Genomic DNA, 18,489 nt, shown 5'->3' with positions numbered 1-18,489 from the left:
AAAGATCTATGTACTTCATGTTTTATGGTTCATACAGCCATATCTTTGGTAATCAGAGTTCCATTTTACCTTCAAATCTAGATTACTTAATTTAGAGTAAGAAATGAAAATTTTAATCAACAGATATGTCAATATCAGAAGTGAAATAAGAAGTAATACGGGGATAACTGAACTAATCAAGATCAAATGCAGTCCAATAATAATAATGCAAAGTCATAGGAGAAAAGTCAAACACACTTATGGAGAAAATAAAAGACCCATTTGTATATATCTTTAAATATATGCATGTGTTACTTAAAACTTCATGACATATAAGATGAAAGGGTAAATAAGGTTACTTGGAAACATATCAACACAAATAAATATTCCCCAACAGAAGCATTCTCAATATTAAGACAAATAGGCAAGGCTGAGATGCTCGATGGCTTTTTTTTTTTTTTAGCAATAGACGAGCTTACTAATTTTTGATGAGATCATTCACTATTTACAAAGGGTAAATGAAAAATTCTTAGGCTGACTTTTAGAGTGCCAGGCAATTTTGTTTAGGCTAAGTCTAAGTTTAGGAAAAGGAAAATGGAAAAGGAAAAATGTTTAAGCGTATATTTAGTGACTTGGATATTTCTGAAGAGCTAATTTAAATTGATAATTGCTTCTTAAATATCTATTAAGTGCCTGGTGGTACAATGGTTAAAAGTTATGCAGCTGCTAACCAAAAGGTTGGCAGTTCAAATCCACCAGGTACTCCTTGGACAGCCTATGGTACAGTTCTGCTCTGTCCTATAGAGTCACTATGAGTTGGAATGGACTCGATAGCAATGGGTTTGGTTGGTTTTGGTTTATTATGCACCTAAGACTATGTCAGGTTTTATAGGTTAGAAGGGAGATCACCTCAGAATACCTCTAGTCTTTCATTGTTAGCTGTCTGTATATAGCCTTACTCATGGTCTCTAAATATGATTAATTTTCAATTTTCCAGTAATTGATATGCACCCGTAGTCTAACTACTTTAACACTTCAGGGGATGTGTTTGTCGCACAGAGAACATTCTAATCTGATACACTGTCGACTGCAAATTAAACTGTGGACTTTAAATCCCCAAATATCTCCTTCATTAATGTGCTAAACTGAACAACGTAAGCTCTCAGGAATAATTCATACCGTTTAGCCCAAGAACTCAATAAAGATGGGCTTAGGAAGCTTGCTACGCTTTATGAACTCTTTGCCTTGGCCTTACCTTGAATGTATTTGACCTTCTAAAGTTTGAAGAAGAGAGTTGCCCCCCAAATGAGTCTGTCACCCAAGTGTGATATAAAAAAATGCTGTCATAAAAAAGGAAAAAAGAAAATAAGACAAATCAATGTCCTATTCAGTTATTTTCTCAAATCCTCTCTAACTCTCTAAACTCCAATCCTTAGAATAGGGAGCTAACCGCATTTCATAAAAGCATCCTTTTGTTGCTAATCCATGAAAGAGGTCATCCCCTAGGGATGAAATGTGATAGGTCATCTGTGAACTTTGCCTAGAGCAGTGATTCTTAACCTTCTGTTGGGGATTGAACTGTGTTCCCCCAAAATCATATGCTGAAATCCTAACTCCGGTACCTATGATTGTGACCATGTTTGGAAATATGGTTTTTCCTTTGTCACATTGATGAGATCATACCTAAGTAGGGTGGGTACTCAGCCTACACCCTTCTGAGTTGTTGTTGTTAGGTGCCATCTAGTCAGTTCTGACTCGTAGAGACCCTATAAAAAACAGAATGAAACACTGCTGGGTCCTGTGCCATCCTCATGATCTTGTTATGCTTGCGCCCATTGTTGCAGCCACTGTGTTAATCCAACTCCTTGAGGGTCTTGTCTTCCTCTTTTTGGCTGACCCTCTACTTTACAAAACATGATGTCCTTCTCCAGGGACTGATCCTTCCTGATAACATGTCCAGAGCATATGAGATGAAGTCTTATCATCTTAGTTTCTAAAGAGCATTCTGGCTGTGCTTCTTCCAGGACAGGTTTGTTCATTCTTTTGGCAGTCCACGGTATGTTCAGTATTCTTTGCCAACACCATGATTCAAAGGCATCAATTCTTCTTCGGTCTGCTTTATTCATTGCCCAGCTTTCACATGCATATGAGGCAACAGAAAACACCATGGCTTGGGTCAGTGTCACCTTAGTCTTCAAGGTGACATCTTTGTTTTTCAACACTTTAAAGAGGTCTTTTGCAGAAGATTTGCCCAATGTAATGTATCTTTTGATTTCTTGACTACTGCTTCCATGGGTATTGATTATGGATCCAAGTAAAATGAAATCCCTGTTAACTTCAATCTTTTCTCCCTTTATCATTTTGTTGCTTATTGGTCCAAATGTGAAAATTTTTGTTTTCTTTATGTTGAGGTGCAATCTGTACTGAAGGCTGTGGTCTTTTTTCTTCATCAGTAAGTGGTCCAAATCCTCTTCACTTTCAGCAAGTAAGGTTTTGTCATCTGCATAAGGCAGGTTGTTATGAGTCTTTCTCCAACCTGATGCCACGTTCTTCTTCATACAGTCCAGCTTCTCAGATTATTTGGGCAGTGTACAGATGGAATAAGTATGATGAAAGGATACCAACACCTTTCCTGACTCCCGAGTAGTATCCTATAAGGGGAAGTACAGATCCAAGAGACAGACACATGGAAGAAGACCCTATACAATGATGGAAGCAGCTGCATCTATAAATAACAAGGGAACAGCAAGAGTTCCAGAGTTCCCTGCAGTCACCACAAAGTAAAAGAGAGGCCCATAGAAGGAATTGAAATGGCTGAGATCCTGATTTGGATTTTTAATCTCCAGAACTGTGAGAAAATAAATTTCTTTTCCTTAAAACCACCTACTTGTGGTATTTTTTTGTTTTGGCAACACTAGGTAAGACTTCTACTGTTTTAAGGTTCAGATGAAAGAGCCATGAACATGCTTTCTACATAAAGCCACAAAGGCAAATATCTATACAATGGAATACTACCCATGTAAATGGAGAAGTTTCAAACTGGAGGCACTCGTGTCAGACATAAGAACAAAGGGACCAGCATGTTTTCCCAAGAAACAAAAGGTTAGGATGTAAACCATTTGGGAAGAATATGCCAAGATGTAAACAATTTGCTCCTGGAAAAACTGTTCATGACTACAATCATGTATACATACCTAAACCAACTGGCACCGCTCACATAGGTGGTAACGTATTCCTTCCTATCCAAATTTTTTAAAATTTTATCCAAGTGGCTGACCTTTACATTTCAAAAGACTTCAAGCTGCAGCTGATCTTATCTACAATTAATCATTACCTCCTTATCCTTCCTTTATTCTCTATGTATATAGACCCCTCTCTCCATTTGAACAATGGGGTGCTTTGAGAGGCTTACTTAGCACTGTTCAGCTCAAGCTCTATGATTCCTCAATATAACTCGTTGTCTTTGGCTCCTAACAGAGTACATGATTTTCTTCTTTGACATTTCTGGTGTTTTAAGTAGGACTTCAAAGATACATTGTCTTTCATGGTCCCCAAGGTATCTTCTGGACACAGCCATGGTACTTGCTGAGCCTTTTTGGGCTCTCCACATCCAAAAAACTCTCAGGGATAATTTAAGGTGAAAAAACCTCCAAAATCCGAGCCCTGCTCCCTTGCGTTGATAGCTGTTTGAGTTTTATTGTGGATTTGTTTTGGTTCTTGTAAGTAAAAAATTTGCTTGTTGTAACTGTCATTATAAAATGGGGAATGCCATGTCTAAAGGAGATTTGGAGCCACTTTCTGGGACTCCTGCTAACTACATGAACAAGCTTTATGGTCCCTAATTGTGCGTGTTCTTGTCTGTCTGGCATAACCTCACTGGAGACAGTTTGGAAAATCAGTGACCACAGTGGGGTACTTTCCAGTTAGAGAGACTAATATATTATAAGGTCTAAAATGAGAGACTAGGTCTCCACCCAGGAGAATGAATTAAGTCCACAAAGAATGAAACCAGGTTTTATATAGTTGTTATGAAGAACTTTCAGAGCCTCTAAGCTGTAAAAATACGTGGGCATGGGTCGAGCATCTTAGATGCCCTTACGGTGCTTTCTACAGACGCAAAGACATGTGTGAGAGGATAAGGTAGGACATGAGATAGACCACAGCACTAGGCTGCCCTCCAGCAACAAGAAAAGTTTCATGAAACAGAGGCACACTGTGAAACAAAGTGTGACTAAATCCCATGGCAGACTCCCTGCTAGGAATTTTATTTGATTCTGGGAAACCAAAGTTCAACATCCTTGATATGTGTGCCTGGATTTCCCCCTTAGTGGGATGCTGGTTTGAAGTTCATGTGCAAAATTTTATAAGCTGAATATACTTGAAGAATTTCAGTGGTCATTTTGGGAAAATGAGTTCCTATTTGCATTGTCTTTTCTTTTTTGAGAATTTGTGTTTAATGCTCAGTCTTAGTTAAAGGGCATATCTTAGGCTGGCTTCTATAGAGAAGTAAAACCAATGAAGGATATAAATATATAGAGAGAGAAACCAGAACCAAATCAAACCTGTTGCTGTCTGGTCTATTCTGACTCATAGCAACCCTAAACGACAGAGTAGAACTGCTCCATAGGGTTTCCAAGGAGCACCTGGTGGATTTGAACTGTCAACCTTTTGATTAGGGGGGTTAATTCTTAACCACTAGGCCACCAAGGTTTGCACCAATGAAGGATATATATATATATATATGCAGAGAGATTAATTTTAAGGAAATTGCTCACATGGAATATCCCAAGTCCGTGAGTCAGGCTAGAGGCTTGTCCTGATTCATGTAGCCACATGGGCTGACGATCCCAAGATGAGCAAGTCAGAGAGCAGGGCTCTGTCTCACAGGCTGTGAAGACCAACACATCCCAAGGTCAGCACGTAAACTGCTAGCTCAAGTCCCAAAAACTGGAGGTCAGATGAATAGGAGCCAGCCACAGGTTGCAGTGTGAGCAAAAGCCCATGAGCCTTCCCAGAATGTCCACCAATATTGGATGCAGGCCACACCCCCAAAGGAACTCCTTTCAGCTGATTGACTACTCACAGCAGATCCTATCACGGACGTGATCACATTATATCAAATCTCATCATGGAATTGATCACATCATTATATGACTGCCAAACTACATCATAACTGCCAAACCACTGAGAATCATGGCCTAACCCACCTGACACACAACATTAACCAGCACAGGGTCTGAATAAAGTCCTTCCATCTGAGACTCTGGAAAGTTAATGAGTTTATCTAGGACCTGTTTTTTTTTTTTTTTTTTTTGGTGAATTGAGTTGATCTCGTTCAAGAACTTTGTGTACATTTTAAGAAACTGGGTTCCCCATATGTTTCTTGTGTGGCTACAGAATATTCTATTGTTTTTCTTGTCTCCTGATTCTTGCTATTTGACTAGCCTAAATGGTACATTTTGGTTACGTGGCTCTAATATTTGGCCTTGGCTCCCACCAGATGGATTAGCAGATGTACTATAGGACTGAGCTGGACCGAAGGTCAATATTAACTGACTAACCTCTTCCCCCTGATGTTTCCCTTTTAAGGGCTTGTTAGTCCAGGTCTGTTTTTCAATGGTATAGTGGTATGATCATTTAGCTTCTACTTTTTACTTCAGATAGGGTTGAAGGATGTTACGGCACATGTCAAAGTTATGACTAAACATATTTAGAGTGTTTTAAATAATTCTGCCTATGGACTCCAAGGAATGAATACTGAAATGACTATAGTAAGAGAAGTAGTTCTTCAAAACCAATGGGCCTTGACATCCTTACTACTGCACAAAGAGGCATCTGTGTTATTAAAACTGATTATTGTGTTTAAATTCATAATAGTACTGCTAATATCACTCACAATGTTCCCACATGCAACACATAGCATTGAATCTCAACAATCCTGTTCTTTCCTTAACTGAAATTATGAGTAATTGGTTTTCCTCCTAGGGTGAATGGTGGAAAAAATTGCTACTTTATTTTGGGATCTTTATATTCCACCTTGTTTCTATTATTACATTATAAAATGCTGTTTTGCTTTAGTTCAACAGATTTTATTCATGAAATGCCGTACTTCAAAACCATTTGACCCTTCACATAAAATAATGCTGGTTTCTCAGGCTTTCATCAATTGTCATGTTGTTTGATCACCTCCCCTTTGTCTCCTTGGATATGTTTCATTTTGACATCTATCATTCTGTCCTGACTGAGAAATGTCTCTCAAGTATGGTCTTGTCCGTTAAGATGTCCCCCATAAAACCTACTCACCCTACAGATGAGGCTCAGTAGCTGATGAAAATAACTTTTACTAATGAAAGCTCCTCAAGAAAACAGATAAAGTCTTTGCAGAAGAAAGGTTACTCCAATGTGGGTGATCAGTGTCCTGTAGTGGAGGCTTGATTAAAAGGGGGAAATGTAAACAGAAAAGTTTTAAACTGGAGGCACTATGTCAAACTAAGAGTAATGGAGCTAACACGCATTCCCAGGAAAAAAAAGTTAGGACGTAAACCACTTGGAAAGAATGTGTCAAGATATAAACAATTTGTTCCCGGATAAAGTGTGTTCAATACTACAATCACGTATAAATGACTACAATCACGTATAAATGACTGCAATCATGTATAACCAACTACAGTCAAGTATAACCGAACCAGCTGATGCCACTCACCTAGGTGGTAACAAACTCCTTTCTAGCCAAGTGGCTGGCTTTTACATTTCAAAAGACTTCAAGCAGAAGCTGGTCTTATCTATAAACAATTATTAACTCCCTACTTTCTTTTGTTCTTTGTGAAATAGACCCCTCTCTCCATTTGAACTATAGAGTGTTTTGTATTTTTACTTAGCATTGTCCAGCTCAAGCTGTATTACTCCTCAATAAAACTCATTTTCTTATACTCTTAACAGAGTACAAGATTTTCTTCTTTGACACACAACATTAGAAAGGATGAAGTTGCTGATACAACAAAACAATGAATCTCAAAAACCTGTCAAGCAAAATAAACTAGATACAAAATAATACTTACTGTATGATTCCATTTATATGCAACAGACAAAACTAAACTACACTGAAAGAAAATAGATCAGTGGTTACCTAGGGCCAGGTATTGAGATGACTGCAAAGAGGAGTCATCTTCATTCTAGAGTGAGAGAAATATCCTATGTATTGATTGTGGTGGTAGTTACACAAGTGTATACACATTTGTCAAACGTCGCTTTATTGTATCTAAACTACACCAAAACAAATTTTATTTTTAAAAAGTCACTTATCCCAAAATGCTACATTTGGCGGTCTAGGGGCTTGACTAATCCAGTGGACTCCTTCTACATCATATCTCCTATCTTTTGATCCAAGTCTAGGTAATAAACTATAGCAGGAAGAATAGTAATAAATAAATTGAACTAGATTTTGAAGGGCCACAGGAAGTTAATATTTGCTCTGAACAAGAATAAGGAAACATACCTATTTTACACAAAACAAAAATGGACATAAAATTTTAATGTTCATTGTTTATGTAGACTTGAATTCAAATAAAGATGTTTCTGGGGTTAGTTCTAAATATTACAATCATTAACACATAATGAGCAATAGGTACTTTGTATACATTCTCTAATAGTCTGATAAATCCTGAATAAAGGTTATTGTATATTTACATTGGCATTAAATAAATACAAGCAAGGAGGAAACAAATAGATGAATTCTTAAGAAGTGCTGGAATTGAGGGGAATTATGCCAGATCGTCTATTTTCTCTGTTAACTAAGAGATGATACCTCTATTGTCCAGAGAAAGGGATAGTTCAGAGTATAGAGAGTGAAATTGAGGAGTGTGATGAAGGTTTGCAGTTGATTCTCAGGGGAATAGGAGGGGTTGATAAAAAGAAAGAAGGAAAAAGCCTGCAGCATGGTACAGACAATCCAGTATAATCTGGAAACTATGGATTTTTGTTAACATCAATCCAAAAAATTTGCATAAATTTTCTCTCAGTGTGCTCAGTGACTCAGGGAGTGAGAAGATCTACAGTTGGAAAGAGACAGAGACGGGGATTTAAAGTCCAGTGTATTTAGAAGAGTGAGAAGTTAATGCTACTAGTGCAAGTGAAATTAAGGATACTGACCTTGGAATTCAGGCTGAACAGGAAAAGAAGAGAAAGTAGGAGGATGAGGTTGATAAACTGGGGGAAAAGAGATGGGTCTAGGCACAGAAGTTCTAAGGAGGCAAAGAAGTGGGTATATAACAGCTCTGGGGGTATAGAATGCAGCAAAGAATGGAGTATTTGGTCTTTAAAATTTTAAATTTTAGAGGTACAGCCTTGTGCTCTCTAAGAGATCTGGGCTATATCATCTTCTGAGGCTGAAAGTGAGCCTCTGGGTTTTCAATTGAATCAGAAATGGAATTGGTGGAAGTGACCTACTTACTAACTCGCCAGACACAGATATGGAATTCGATAGAGGGAAAAAAAAAATAGTTACTTACCTAGAAAATTTTCTTTATCAAGAATAACATGGACTAGAATATAAGAGATGGGGAGAGGCAAGGAGAGCAAGGGAGAATAAGATAAGTAATCCTGTTTTGTTTTCTAGGACATCTAATTTACCATCTCTTTGCCATTTCTATTAAAAAAAAATTAAGTACCTTGCGCAATCTTACAGAGCAAAGAAAATGGGCTTACTCCTGACTGGCTGGTTAATTCACTACCCTAACAAAAGTTTAGACTTTTGTTGCCTAAAGTCATATTCTGGTTCTGATATAGAGTTTTTACCTTAAAAAGTGCTACCATATTCCCCATGAGTTTTTTTTTTTATTTAGGAATGAATCTGTATTATTTTTAAAACCTCAAAGAATTTGCTCATATTTAGAACTGATCCCCCGATCAAGTTTCTCTCACAAACACCAGGATTCACCCCAGAAAATAATAAGAAAAGAAGAATATCAAAACTCCTTCATAGTCAGTTTCCCAGGGGCTTAGTGATTTTATTTTTGCATTATACAAATTAAAATCTCAAAATAAAATGCCCTTATGGATGTAAATATCAAGTTCAAAGAGCTTACATTTAAATAATTTTTAAAAGGTTTTTATTAATGAAATAGGTTAAAACTGTAAATACATTTTTAGATATATCAAGCAAGCTGTGCAAAATAGGAGGGTAAATTCAATGCGGGTATGTACAATGTACACTATCCTAAAACATGTTATCACGGTACTTTATTCTAAAAGTACTTTCTAAATTATTAGTTGATAATTAACAATGCCTTGCAAGGTAGATAGCATTTGTTTCCATTTTTATGAAGAAAATTGAGATTTAATATGATTATGTTGACATGTCAAAAATCACAAAGGTTATAAGTTATAGAGATTGGTTGGTTGTTTTCTGGGTTAATTTTATTTATCTATTTTTATGCACTATCTACTAAACATTCCATCTTCCTGAGACAACTTCTGAATACAAGATGATAAAGAACAAGCTACAAGGAATGATCAGTTGCTGTTGAGTCAGTTCCAACTCTTGGCAACCTCATGAGTACAGCTGTGTTCCACAGGGTTTTCAAGAGTTAATTTTTTAGAAGTAGATTGCCAGGACTCTTTTTTGAGGTGCCTCAGGGTGGACTCAAACCTCCAACCCTTTGGTTGGCAGTTCAGTAGGTTAACTGTGCACCACCCAGGGACACTTGCCATGGAGAATAACAGGGTCCTAGTTATGATCAAGAATATTTTGTTCTTTAACAATTTTTATTGAATGCCTATTATGTACCGCTACTACTTGAAGAAATGGAGTTGTAAAAGAACATGAGACAGCTTTTGCCATCACAAAGCTTTAATTGTAATGATATAAACATGTTGGGACAGCTAAGTTATATAAAATAAATTTTAAGGGACGTTAGAAAAGATAAACAGATGAGTAAATAGTGACATAAATAGGCTGGACTCTGGAAAAGTTCTGGTCATTTTAGACTATCTCCAAAAAGGCTAGATGGAATAAGCAGGTCCTGAGCAATAATGGAGCCCTGGCAGTACAGTGGTTAAGAGCTACTACTGCTAACCAAAAGGTCAGCAAAGGTCAGCACTTTGAATCTACCAGCCTCTCCTTGGAAACCCTGCCTACTCTGTCCTATAGGGTCACTATGAGTTGGAATTGACTTGATGGCAACTCTTTTTTGTTGTTGTTGGGCAATAATAAGAATGAATAGGAGAGGCAGAGCCAAGTTATCAGAACTTTTGGAAGCTGATTCCCCCAGGCTATATCCTGAAAGTTAGGAAAATATAGAGTATGATAAAAGAAAGAGACTGAGACATGAATTTATTTCTGTGAAGGGTCACATAGCCTAGTGTAGAAGCGTAAAATGCACATGCGTACAAGATCTAGGCAGAAATTGTGTCAGAGGGAATTAGGATACACTGGCAGGGTAGGGGGTGAAGGGTCTAACAAGCCATATGGGAAAGTGGAAAGCACATAACATACCTAATTCTTGAGATATGAAAATGTAGGGTGAGTATTCTCAGATATTTTAATTATTCAAGAAAGGTATGGAAAAATAAGCATTGCCAGGGGCGGAGCCAAGATGGCAGACTAGGCAGATGCTACCTCGGATCCCTCTTACAACAAAGACACGGAAAAACAAGTGAATCGATCACATACATAACAATCTACGAACCCTGAACAACAAACACAGATTTAGAGACAGAGAACGAACTAATACGGGGAAGCAGCGATTGTTTCCAGAGCCTGGAGCCAGCGTACCAGTCAGGTACGGCACAAGCACAGAGAGCTGCTCCACCCCCCTGAACTAACCCCGGGAGGGGGACCATCCGGTTCCACGGGTGGCGTGGGACGCAGACGGTAGGAGAAGTCCCTGGGAGGCAGTGACTGGTCTTGGAGCAGAAAGAGCAGCGTGCGAGCCGGGGAACCATCCCGCAGGGATTTGGACTGGACGCAGCGGATTTTCTGGAAAAACTAGTTTCCCAGTGATGGCTCGGAGACAACAATCCATATCAAACCACTTAAAGAAGCAGACCATGACAGCTTCTCCAACCCCCCAAACAAAAGAATCAAAATCTTTCCCAAATGAAGATACAATCTTGGAATTATCAGATACAGAATATAAAAAACTAATTTACAGAATGCTTAATGATATCACAAATGAAATTAGGATAACTGCAGAAAAAGCCAAGGAACACACTGATAAAACTGTTGAAGAACTCAAAAAGATTATTCAAGAACATACTGGAAAAATTAATAAGTTGCAAGAATCCATAGAGAGACAACATGTAGAAATCCAAAAGATTAACAATAAAATAATAGAATTAGACAACGCACTAGGAAGTCAGAGGAGCAGACTCGAGCAATTAGAATGCAGACTGGGACATCTGGAGGACCAGGGAATCAACACCAACATAGCTGAAAAAAAATCAGATAAAAGAATTAAAAAAAATGAAGAAACCCTAAGAATCATGTGGGACTCTATCAAGAAGGATAACCTGCGGGTGATTGGAGTCCCAGAACAGGGAGGGGGGACAGAAAACACAGAGAAAATAGTTGAAGAACTCCTGACAGAAAACTTCCCTGACATCATGAAAGACGAAAGGATATCTATCCAAGATGCTCATCGAACCCCATTTAAGATTGATCCAAAAAGAAAAACACCAAGACATATTATCATCAAACTCACCAAAACCAAAGATAAACAGAAAATTTTAAAAGCAGCCAGGGAGAAAAGAAAGGTTTCCTTCAAGGGAGAATCAATAAGAATATGTTCTGACTACTCAGCAGAAACCATGCAGGCAAGAAGGGAATGGGACGACATATACAGAACACTGAAGGAGAAAAACTGCCAGCCAAGGATCATATATCCAGCAAAACTCTCTCTGAAATATGAAGGCGAAATTAAGATATTTACAGACAAACACAAGTTTAGAGAATTTGCAAAAACCAAACCAAAGCTACAAGAAATACTAAAGGATATTGTTTGGTCAGAGAACCAATAATATCAGATATCAGCACAACACAAGGTCGCAAAACAGAACGTCCTGATATCAACTCAAATAGGGAAATCACAAAAACAAACAAATTAAGATTAATTAAAAAAAAAATACACATAACAGGGAATCATGGAAGTCAATAGGTAAAAGATCACAATAATCAAAAAGAGGGACTAAATACAGGAGGCATTGAACTGCCAGATGGAGAGTGATACAAGGCGATATAGAACAATACAAGTTAGGTTTTTACTTAGAAAAATAGGGGTAAATAATAAGGTAACCACAAAAAGGTATAACAACTCTATAACTCAAGATAAAAACCAAGAAAAACGTAACGAATCAACTAACATAAAGTCAAGCACTATGAAAATGAGGATCTCACAATTTACTAAGAAAAACGCCTCAGCACAAAAAAGTATGTGGAAAAATGAAATTGTCAACAACACACATAAAAAGGCATCAAAATGACAGCACTAAAAACTTATTTATCTATAATTACCCTGAATGTAAATGGACTAAATGCACCAATAAAGAGACAGAGAGTCACAGACTGGATAAAGAAACACGATCCATCTATATGCTGCCTACAAGAGACACACCTTAGACTTAGAGACACAAACAAACTAAAACTCAAAGGATGGAAAAAAGTATATCAAGCAAACAATAAGCAAAAAAGAAGAGGAGTAGCAATATTAATTTCTGACAAAATAGACTTTAGACTTAAATCCACCACAAAGGATAAAGAGGGACACTATATAATGATAAAAGGGACAATTGATCAGGAAGACATAACCATATTAAATATTTATGCACCCAATGACAGGGCTGCAAGATACATAAATCAAATTTTAACAGAATTGAAAAGTGAGATAGATACCTCCACAATTATAGTAGGAGACTTCAACACACCACTTTCGGAGAAGGACAGGACATCCAGTAAGAAGCTCAACAGAGACACAGAAGATCTAATTACAACAATCAACCAACTTGACCTCATTGACTTATACAGAACTCTCCACCCAACTGCTGCAAAATATGCTTTTTTTTTTCTAGCGCACATGGAACATTCTCTAGAATAGACCACATATTAGGTCATAAAACAAATCTGTGCAGAATCCAAAACATCGAAATATTACAAAGCATCTTCTCAGACCACAAGGCAATAAAACTAGAGATCAATAACAGAAAAACTAGGGAAAAGAAATCAAATACTTGGAAAATGAACAATACCCTCCTGAAAAAAGACTGGGTTATAGAAGACATCAAGGAGGGAATAAGGAAATTCTTAGAAAGCAACGAGAATGAAAATACTTCCTATCAAAACCTCTGGGACACAGCAAGAGCAGTGCTCAGAGGCCAATTTATATCAATAAATGCACACATACAAAAAGAAGAAAGAGCCAAAATCAGAGAACTGTCCCTACAACTTGAACAAATAGAAACTGAGCAACAAAAGAATCCATCAGGCACCAGAAGAAAACAAATAATAAAAATTAGAGCTGAACTAAATGAATTAGAGAACAGAAAAACAATTGAAAGAATTAACAAAGCTAAAAGCTGGTTCTTTGAAAAAATTAACAAAATTGATAAACCATTGGCTAGACTGACTAAAGAAATACAGGAAAGGAAACAAATAACCCGAATAAGAAATGAGAAGGACCACAACACAACAGAACCAAATGAAATTAAAAGAATCATTTCAGATTATTATGAAAAATTGTACTCTAACAAATTTGAAAACCTAGAAGAAATGGATGAATTCCTGGAAAAACACTACCTACCTAAACTAACACATTCAGAAGTAGAACGACTAAATAGACCCATAACAAAAAAAGAGATTGAAACGGTAATGAAAAAACTCCCAACAAAAAAAAGCCCTGGCCCGGACGGCTTCACTGCAGAGTTCTACCAAACTTTCAGAGAAGAGTTAACACCAATACTACTAAAGGTATTCCAAAGCATAGAAAATGACGGAATACTACCCAACTCATTCTATGAAGCCACCATCTCCCTGATACCAAAACCAGGTAAAGACATTACAAAAAAAGAAAATTATAGACCTATATCCCTCATGAACATAGATGCAAAAATCCTCAACAAAATTCTAGCCAATAGAATCCAACAACACATCAAAAAAATAATTCACCCTGATCAAGTGGGATTTATACCAGGTATGCAAGGCTGGTTTAATATCAGAAAAACCATTAATGTAATCCATCACATAAATAAATCAAAAGAGAAAAACAACATGATCTTATCAATTGATACAGAAAAGGCATTTGGCAAAGTCCAACACCCATTCATGATAAAAACTCTTACCAAAATAGGAATTGAAGGAAAATTCCTCAACATAATAAAGGGCATCTATGCAAAGCCAACAGCCAATATCACTCTAAATGGAGAGAACCTGAAAGCATTTCCCTTGAGAACGGGAACCAGACAAGGATGCCCTTTATCACTGCTCTTATTCAACATCATGCTGGAAGTCCTAGCCAGGGCAATTAGGCTAGACAAAGAAATAAAGGGTATCCAGATTGGCAAGGAGGAAGTAAAGTTATCACTATTTGCAGATGACATGATTATATACACAGAAAACCCTAAGGAATCCTCCAGAAAACTACTGAAACTAATAGAAGAGTTTGGCAGAGTCTCAGGTTATAAAATAAACATACAAAAATCACTTGGATTCCTCTACATCAACAAAAAGAACACCGAAGAGGAAATCACCAAATCAATACCATTCACAGTAGCCCCCAAGAAGATAAGATACTTAGGAATAAATCTTACCAAGGATGTAAAAGACCTATACCAAGAAAACTACAAAGCTCTACTACAAGAAATTCAAAAGGACATACTTAAGTGGAAAAACATACCCTGCTCATGGATAGGAAGACTTAACATAGTAAAAATGTCTATTCTACCAAAAGCCATCTATACATTTAACGCACTTCCGATCCAAATTCCAATGTCATATTTTAAGGGGATAGAGAAACAAATCACCAATTTCATATGGAAGGGAAAGAAGCCCCGGATAAGCAAAGCACTACTGAAAAAGAAGAAGAAAGTGGGAGGCCTCACCTTACCCGCCTTCAGAACCTATTATACAGCCACAGTAGTCAAAACAGCCTGGTATTGGTACAATAACAGACACATAGACCAATGGAACAGAATTGAGAACCCAGGCATAGACCCATCCACGTATGAGCAGCTGATATTTGACAAAGGAGCAGTGTCAATTAACTGGGGAAAAGATAGCCTTTTTAACAAATGGTGCTGGCATAACTGGATATCCATTTGCAAAAAAATGAAACAGGACCCATACCTCACACCATGCACAAAAACTAACTCCAAGTGGATCAAAGACCTCAACATAAAGACTAAGACGATAAAGATCATGGAAGAAAAAATTGGGACAACCGTAGGAGCCCTAATACAAGGTATAAACAGAATACAAAACATTACCAAAAATGATGAAGAGAAACCCGATAACTGGGAGCTCCTAAAAATCAAACACCTATGCTCATCTAAAGACTTCTCCAAAAGAGTAAAAAGACCACCTACAGATTGGGAAAGAATTTTCAGCTATGACATCTCCGACCAGCGCCTGATCTCTAAAATCTACATGATTCTGTCAAAACTCAACCACAAAAAGACAAACAACCCAATCAAGAAGTGGGCAAAGGATATGAACACACATTTCACTAAAGAAGATATTCAGGCAGCCAACAGATACATGAGAAAATGCTCTCGATCATTAGCCATTGGAGAAATGCAAATTAAAACTACGATAAGATTCCATCTCACACCAGCAAGGCTGGCATTAATCCAAAAAACACAAAATAATAAATGTTGGAGAGGCTGTGGAGAGATTGGAACTCTCATACACTGCTGGTGGGAATGTCAAATGGTACAACCACTTTGGAAATCTATCTGGCGTTATCTTAAACAGTTAGAAATAGAACTACCATACAACCCAGAAATCCCACTCCTAGGAATATACCCTAGAGATACAAGAGCCTTCATACAAACAGATATATGCACACCCATGTTTATTGCAGCTCTGTTTACAATAGCAAAAAGTTGGAAGCAACCAAGGTGTCCATCAACAGATGAATGGGTAAATAAATTGTGGTATATTCACACAATGGAATACTACGCATCGATAAAGAACAGTGATGAATCTGTGAAACATTTCATAACATGGAGGAACCTGGAAGGCATTATGCTGAGCGAAATGAGTCAGAGGCAAAAGGACAAATATTGTATAAGACCACTATTATAAGATCTTGAGAAATAGTAAACCTGAGAAGAACACATACTTTTGTGGTTACGAGGGGGGGACGGAGGGAGGGTGGGAGAGGGTTTTTTATTGATTAATCAGTAGATAAGAACTGCTTTAGGTGAAGGGAAAGACAACACTCAATACATGGAAGGTCAGCTCAATTGGACTGGACCAAAAGCAAAGAAGTTTCCGGGATAAAATGAATGCTTCAAAGGTCAGCGGAGCAAGCGCGGGGGTCTGGGGAACATAGTTTGCAGGGACTTCTAAGTCAATTGGCAAAATAATTCTATTATGAAATCATTCTGCATCCCACTTTGAAATGTGGCGTCTGGGGTCTTAAATGCTAACAAGCGGCCATCTAAGATGCATCAATTGGTCTCAACCCACCTGGAGCAAAGGAAAATGAAGAACACCAAGGCCACACGACAACTAAGAGCCCAAGAGACAGAAAGGGCCACATGAACCAGAGACCTACATCATCCTGAGACCAGAAGAACTAGTTGGTGCCCGGCCACAATCGATGACTGCCCTGACAGGGAGCACAGCAGAGGACCCCTGAGGGAGCAGGAGATCAGTGGGATACAGACCCCAAATTCTCATAAAAAGACCAAACTTAATGGTCTGACTGAGCCTGGAGGAATCCCAGCGGCCATGCTCCCCAGACCTTCAGTTGACACAGGACAGGAACCATCCCCGAAGACAACTCATCAGAAATGAAAGGGACTGGTCAGCGGGTGGGAGAGAGACGCTGATGAAGAGTGAGCTAATTATATCAGGTGGACACTTGAGATTGTGTTGGCAACTCTTGTCTGGAGGGGGGATGGGAGGATAGAGAGAGAGGGAAGCAGGCAAAATTGTCAAGAAAGGAGAGACTGAAAGGGCTGACTCAAGAGGGGGAGAGCAAGTGGGAGTAGGGAGTGAGATGTATGTAAACTTATATGTGACAGACTGGATTTGTAAACGTTCAATTGAAGCTTAATAAAAGTTATTAAAAAAAAAAGGTATGAAATTAGAATTTTTAGATGAACTTCCCAAATTTGTAAATTTAGTTACATTATTGGAAAGTGTTTACTAAAACTGTGCAACTGTGAGCCAGGGGGAGGGGAGAACCTTTCAAGCCAAATATAGACTAAGGGTACTTGGTTTGTGTTCTCTGATCTGATGTAAGTAGCATGGTGCCACGATTTTGAAGGCTTCGGGTATTCCCCTGGATGCTTCTGGCCTGCTGGGTAATGCTGTGTAATTACTTCATGGCTCTTTGCTCCCATTTACTCAACAGAACAATGGGGTTGATATCTGACATCTTATATCTTAGGATTTTTATGAAGGCCATATGAGACAATGTACACTGAGATATGAAAGGGTCCAGATACTACTGAAAAATCATTTTATTATTTACAAGGTTGATTTATGAATCATGACCAAGATCTATTACTGATCAACAAATAATATATTGTTCCTGTGTTGTAACCTGTGTTTTCAGCCTGGAGAACTGTTTGCTTTACTGTCTTCATAAGAAGCTATTATCACTTTAAAGTGTATAAAATATCACCAGGCAAGTACAATTTATCATTTGGCTGGACTCAAAAGGAGGAAGGTTGATGTGTTAATTTAACAAGTGTTATTTCTGCTATAGAACTCTGGAGGGGCTGCTGGGTTTCCTAAGGCTGGGGTAATTTTGATATGACTAATTTTTTTTTTTTTTTTTAATACTCTACAGGCCCTTTTCATTAGGACTTGTAGCTAAATTGAATTTTTAGAAAATATTTTAATCACACTGTGATGACATTAAATAATGAATGGACTTGGGCATGAGAGTTATTTAGACAATTTAAATACCAGCCTGTGGAGAGGGGGACAAAGTTGGGATAAGTGAAGTTGAATGTTGCCAAAACTGACCAGACTTGTGCAATAGTTTCCAAGGGAAGCTGGAAAGTCCAGTCTCCGTATCCAAAGGGAGGCGGTGAACTTGAGTTGGTCTGGGCAGTTGCTAATATCAAAGGGGTAAACTTTCGCAAGTAGGGCAAAGCAACCCTATGTTGTTGTTGTTAGGTGCCATAGAATCAGTTCTGACTCATAGCAACCCTATATACACCAGAACAAAACACTGCCATCCTCACAATCATTGCTATGCTTGAGCCCATTGCTGTAGCTGCTGTGTTAAAACATCTTGTTGAGGGTCTTCCTCTTTTTTGCTGACTCTCTACTTTACCAAGCAC

Source organism: Loxodonta africana, chromosome 1 (genome assembly GCF_030014295.1).
Source record: "Loxodonta africana isolate mLoxAfr1 chromosome 1, mLoxAfr1.hap2, whole genome shotgun sequence".
In the NCBI taxonomy this organism is placed as follows: Eukaryota; Metazoa; Chordata; class Mammalia; order Proboscidea; family Elephantidae; genus Loxodonta; species Loxodonta africana.
The sequence above is the reverse complement of the archived record's forward strand: the minus strand, read 5'-3'. Positions refer to the sequence as shown.